Raw genomic sequence first — 6000 nt, forward strand, 5'->3', positions numbered from 1 at the left:
CTGACTCATCCAGGGTGGAAGGAGTCCAGTATGGTCTCCTTTTTGCCAACAGGCTGTTTGGTATCTTCAAGGGATAGTGCAGTCTCGGCGGTGGTTCCTGTTCCTGGCAGGTTGATCATTTGGCCATGGGAGTAGTTAGACTGACCTTGGTGAGTAGGAGATCATGCTGCTGGGCCCACGTATAGCTTTCCTCCCTTACCATGCCTTCTCCGTTCATGACTCCATTGTGCCAGTACTGGGGTGGCTGATGGAAAAGCTGGCTGGCGCCAACTGGCTGGGTCATTCTACTTAGGTGTTTAATGCCTCTTTAATGATAGATGCTCTTAGAATCTGTGGAGGAAAGGGATGGGAAGTATTGGGCAGAAAGGGAAAATGGGCTTCAGTACGGTAGCAAGCAGGGCCCAGCCAACCCTGTGGGAAGTTCTGAAGCTGAGATGATTCTTTAGAGTTGTCCCGTATTGAGGTCAAAGAGTCTGGTCTTAATAATCCTACATCAACCAATCATTTATTGCAAGCTGCTCCTAGAAGGGGCATGACCTTGAGTGAGGCAGCCTTCTTTAGTGGAGAAAATGACTGAGAAGGTCTATCAATGCACAGCCGTCCCAGAAGCTGGGACAGTCTTCAGTCTTAAAGGAGAGATAGGCTGGTAGAGCAGAACCTCCACAAAAGAGGCCCCATTACTATTTTTTCCACCGGTATATACTCAAGCTTAATATAGTATTTAGCACACAGTAGGCACTCAAAAGATCTTCTTGAATAAATAAACTACTGAAATGTCCTGCTTTCTTCAGTTTGGAGTATGAAGGTCACATCTCACCCTACCTTCCTGCATTTTACTATGAGAATTTAAAAATTTAAAGGAGGGTATAAAAACCACTTCCCAAATTTAACATTTTGTCATATTTGCTCTCCCTTTTCATGGATAAGTATATGTACTGTATTAGTTTCATTTTCTGTTTGTTTGCTGAGCCATTTGCAGGACCTTGTGACACTCTGTCCTTAAATACTCAGGTAGGCATCTCCTAACAATAATGACATTCCCAATATTACTGTGATCATACTGAAAAAATAACAGAAACATTTAAAAAATCATCTCATATCTAATAATCAGCCCATATTAAATTTCTGATTCTCCACAAAATATTTTTATAAATTTTTGTTTTTATTTTTAAAAGATTTATTTATTTATTCATGAGAGACACACAGAGAGAGGCAGAGACACAGGCAGAGGGAGAAGCAGGCTCCATGCAGGGAGCTCGATCCAGGACTCGATCCCAGGACCCCAGGATCATGCCCTGAGCTGAAGGCAGATGCTCAACTGCTGAGCCATCTGGGTGTTCCATAAATACATTTTAAAAATAAATTTAAAAAAATATTTTCCAATTCTCCATTACCACTTCTCTCAATCTTCCCCCTCCCTGTATTTATGCTGTTTATTTATCCCAAATATAAGAGCAGAAACGGTCCCCAAAGTAGTTGGATGGATACTAATTGAGGTTGTAAAACTTATTGTGACTGATCATGTTTACCTATTCGGTTAAGCTAATTGAAAATCAAGAGGTGCCTGGTTAAGTGTCCAACTCTGGATTTTGGCTCAGGTCATGGTCTCGAGGGTCATGAGATCGAGCCCCATGTCAGGCTCCCAGCTCAGCAGGGGGTCTGCTTGGGATTCTCTCTCTCCCCTTCCCTCTGCTCCTCCCTGCTGCACTCTCCCTCTCTCTTTCTCAAATAAATAAACAAATCTTAAAAAAAAGAATTTCTTTCTAGGTCGATTCTATATTTTATTACATTTATAAAATCCTAAGACACTTACGCCATCTTCAATTCTCAAAAATAATTAAGTTGTTTTTGCAGCTGTCAGATAGATGTCTGCGTATTACAACTGTATTACAAAAACAGGTAAGCAATCTTATATAGTGACCTAAGTGTTCCCTATTTAGCTGTTACAAGAGTTGGTGGCCTCTGGCCTTTTTTTTTTTTTTTTTTGGTTTTATTTATTTATTATTGAGAGAGTGAGAAGGAGCACATGAGCAGGTGGGACAGGGAAACAGAGAATCGCAAGCAGAGTCCCCATTGAGAATATATCCTGATATGGCGCTTGATTCCCTAATCCTGAGATCATGAGCTGAGCCAAGAGTTGGGACATTGAACCGACTGAGCCACCTAGATACTCCATCCTCTGGCTTATTTCTTTCAGTCTTGACCAACCACAAGAAAAAGTGGAGACAATCTGGGTGCTCCTTGCTGTTTTTCTTCTCTCAGAAGAACTAATGTTCAAGTCTTTGAAGAGGTAACTGAAATCTCTTTTAATTTTGCTTGCGCAGTATCAAGAACCTTCCAGTGGCCCATGAAGAACAAGTGTCTGCCTAAGGGAGCTTCAGAAGATATTCTTGGCAAAGACACTGTGTAAGAGGCGTGCTCCATTAAGTGTTAGTTGGTCCAGCTGAAGGAAGCACACGGAATTGGCTGACGCACACTGGGCCAAATTGAAACTCACAGAGAGCGCAGAAGAGGAAAAGGGAGCAAACAAAAGATGATGACCTGATTTTCCATTTACTGAGAGATTACTTTCAAAATGAAATTCTGAAGCCCCTGAGAGTGATTAGAATTGTTCTCCTGTGGGGCACCCAGATGGCCCCGTGGTTGAGCATCTGCCTCTGGCTCAGGCTGTGACCCCGGGGTCCGGGGATTGAGTCCCACATCGGGCTTCCCGCAGGGAGCCTGCTTCTCCCTCTGCCCATGTCTCTGCCTCTGTGTCTCTCGTGAATAAATCAATAAAATTAAAAAAAAAATGTTCTCCTATGTCCCACTCAACCTTAAAGCTTACATTAACTGTATGTCATTGGGTTCTTTTTTTTTCTTTTCTAAAGATTTTATTTATTTATTCAAGAGAAGCATGAGCAGGGGCAGAGGGAGCCTGATGATGATGATAATGGGCTGGATCCCAGGACCCTGGATCATGACCTGAGCTGAAGGCAGATGCTTAACCGACTGAGCCCCCCAGGTGCCTCTCGTTAGGTTCTTGACAGATACTTTTTGCCAGCTTACTCATGTATTACCATGAACGTTAAGAGGGGTCCTCCTTTAAAAAAAAAAAAAGAGGGGTCCTCCCTACTCGCTGGAGGTAAAACCCAGTTTCTTTCTTAAAGTACTACTTGTAAATTTATTTTGCCCAGTAGAAAAATTTAGAGTGCTCTGACATAATCCTGTTTGGAAAAAGTAATTTTGCTGTTTTTAGATAATTATAGAGAGCTTCTGAGGCTGGGATAAAAAAAAGTTTTAAAAAAAATCACCTAGCACTGGTCCACAAGGCAATCATAGGTGAGGAGCCTATGATTTGTTTGATGGACAGTTAATCCAATACATTACACTAATACTAATGAGTATGTTCGTCTTCCAAGCACATCAATGTTAACCTAATTAGGTTTCCTTTGTCCCAGAGGTAAATGAGGTCACCAAGACCAGCTACATAGGGTTACTCACTTTTCCTAAATAAATTATACTGTTTCATGCCTCCCTACTTTTGAACATACGGCTCTTTTTTCTGGAAGGTCTTTCTTTCCCTTCCATCTAACTACTAATTGTCCTCCGAATTCATTTTCCCAGAAAGTTTTTTTTCCCTGACCTTCTAATAGTGGTCCTTCCTTTGTGTTCACCTGGCATCCCGTATCATACGTTTTTCACTGTGTACTAGAATAATGAAACAAATTACATATTCCTGGAGATCAGCAACCAGGTCTCATCCAACCTTTTATCCTCAAAGATGTTCCAAATATGACATCTGGCACATGATACAATGAGTGCTCAGGCAATATTTGAGGAGTCAAACCCTAAACCTCAATTTCTTTTTCAAACAAATATGTTTTACAGAAGCTCTTTTGATTACATTGTAGCCTAAAGAAACAGATTTCAGGGTTGGTTTGTTTTTGGGACAAAGTAGGCTCAAAGAATTTTTAATAAATTCACCGAACTGCTACAACCTTGGTCAAGCCACTTCATTCAGTGGATATCAAGGGTCTACCACTTGGACCTTCATTCAGTGGACATTGTATTAAGCCCAGAGGTCCTGTTTAAAAAGATTTCTTTCTTTCTCTCTTTCTCTCTCTCTTTTTTAGGATTTTATTTATTTATTCATGAGAGACACACAGAGAAAGAGAGGCAGAGACACAAGCAGAGGGAGAAGCAGGCTCCATGCAGGGAGCCTGAGGTGGACTTGATTCGGGGACCCCGGGGTCACACCCTGAGCCAAAGGCAGGTGCCAAACTGCTGAACCACTCGGGGATCCCCTGTTTCAAAGATTTCTTAACCTAGGGACCAAGATAGCGACAGGCAGTTTACCTCTTACAGGAAATGCACCGAACGTGTCTAGGGGGCGTGAGATTTATGTACCAGAATATGCAGCTGCCAGGAAATTGGGAAGAAGTTACAGCAGACGCTGTCTGAATGAATTTCAGTTGTTGACGCTGTTGAATCAGGGAGGGGGAGGATGCAGAGAAAGAAAACAAGAGTAGGTGAGATTTGATCTGGATTTTGAAAGAAGGAAGTAGGAGAGTGATGTGTACCTTGGGGTGTTGATAAAGGTAACCTGAACCCTGCAGCAGTGAGAGCAGCGAAAGAGAACTGTTGGCAGTAGGAGAAAAAAGACCTCCCTATGGGCAGCCCCAGGGGGCTCAGCGGTTTTAGTGCCGCCTTCAGCCCAAGGCCTGATCCTGCCAGGATCGAGTCCTGCATGGGGCCTGCCTCTCCCCCTGCTTCTGTCTCTGTGTCTCTCATGAATAAATACATAAAATCTTAAAAAAAAAAAAAAAAAAAAAGAGACGTCCCTATGGAACTGGGCTCCCTTGCACTAGTCCTGCATGGGGCTCCCTGCATGGAGCCTGCCTCTCCCCCTGCTTCTGTCTCTCTGTCTCTCATGAATAAATAAATAAAATCTTAAAAAAAAAAAAAAAAGACGTCCCTATGGAACTGGGCTCCCTTGCACTAGTGCAGTAAGGTTTCTAGATAGAATCTTTTTTTTTTTAATTTTTATTTATTATTTATGATAGGCACACAGTGAGAGAGAGAGAGAGGCAGAGACACAGGCAGAGGGAGAAGCAGGCTCCATGCACCGGGAGCCAGACGTGGGACTCGATTCTAAGTCTCCAGGATCGCGCCCTGGGCCAAAGGCAGGCGCCAAACCCGCTGCGCCACCCAGGGATCCCTCTAGATGGAATCTATTTTGATGCCCTAAGTACTTCTGACTCCGGTTTCCTTTAAGCGGGGAGAAGGTGGGGATTCAGGGCATTTCCGGGAAACGCCGAAGAATGCACGAAGGCAAAAGACACTAAAGCAAGTAGGGAAAAAGTAATCCAAAGAAAGTGGAGCAGTCCAGGAAAATCGGAATTCTCTGGAGCCAGAGCCTCGGGTACAGCTGAAGTGCCGGGAGGTGTGGAGGAGCGGCCTTCCTCCAGGAGACCACCTGAATTTTGGGGATACTGATCTTTTTTGGTTTTGTTTTTCTGTTTATTCGTGGGAGCTCACGTGGGAACGGCCCGTTGGAACAACACTGCTTAGGAAATTCTGCCAAGTGGGCCGCTGAGGTTGGTGAAGGATCTCAAGATGGCGGGGCGAAAACTTGCTCTAAAAACCATTGACTGGGTAGCTTTTGGGGAGATCATACCCCGAAACCAGAAGGCCATTGCCGACTCCCTGGAATCCTGGAATGACACGCTAACCTCCAGGTTGGCTCCTCTTCCTGAGAAACCACCTGCTATCGACTGGGCTTACTACAAGGCCAATGTGGCAGAGGCTGGCTTGGTAGATGACTTTGAGAAGAAGTTTAATGCCCTGAAGGTTCCTGTGCCAGAGGATAAATACACTGTCCAGGTGGATGCTGGGGAAAAAGAAGATGTGAAAAGCTGTGCTGAGTTTCTGTCCCTCTCAAAGGCCAGGATTGAAGAATATGAAAAAGAGCTGGGGAAGGCCAAGAACATAAATCCATTTGATCAGATGATCAGATGA

General features: G+C 43.7%; 1 protein-coding gene and 1 pseudogene across 1 annotated transcript in view; both read left to right on the forward strand.

Moving 5' to 3' along the window:
* The window catches only part of RCBTB1 (RCC1 and BTB domain containing protein 1), a 59824-nt gene that overhangs the window by 3452 nt on the left and 50372 nt on the right, over positions 1-6000 (forward strand). The gene's annotated exons all lie outside the window — the stretch shown is intronic.
* LOC140599461 (ATP synthase subunit d, mitochondrial pseudogene) overlaps positions 5581-6000 on the forward strand; it is a 554-nt pseudogene continuing 134 nt past the window's right edge.

This window comes from Vulpes vulpes, chromosome 6 (genome assembly GCF_048418805.1).
Source record: "Vulpes vulpes isolate BD-2025 chromosome 6, VulVul3, whole genome shotgun sequence".
Classification (NCBI taxonomy): Eukaryota; Metazoa; Chordata; class Mammalia; order Carnivora; family Canidae; genus Vulpes; species Vulpes vulpes.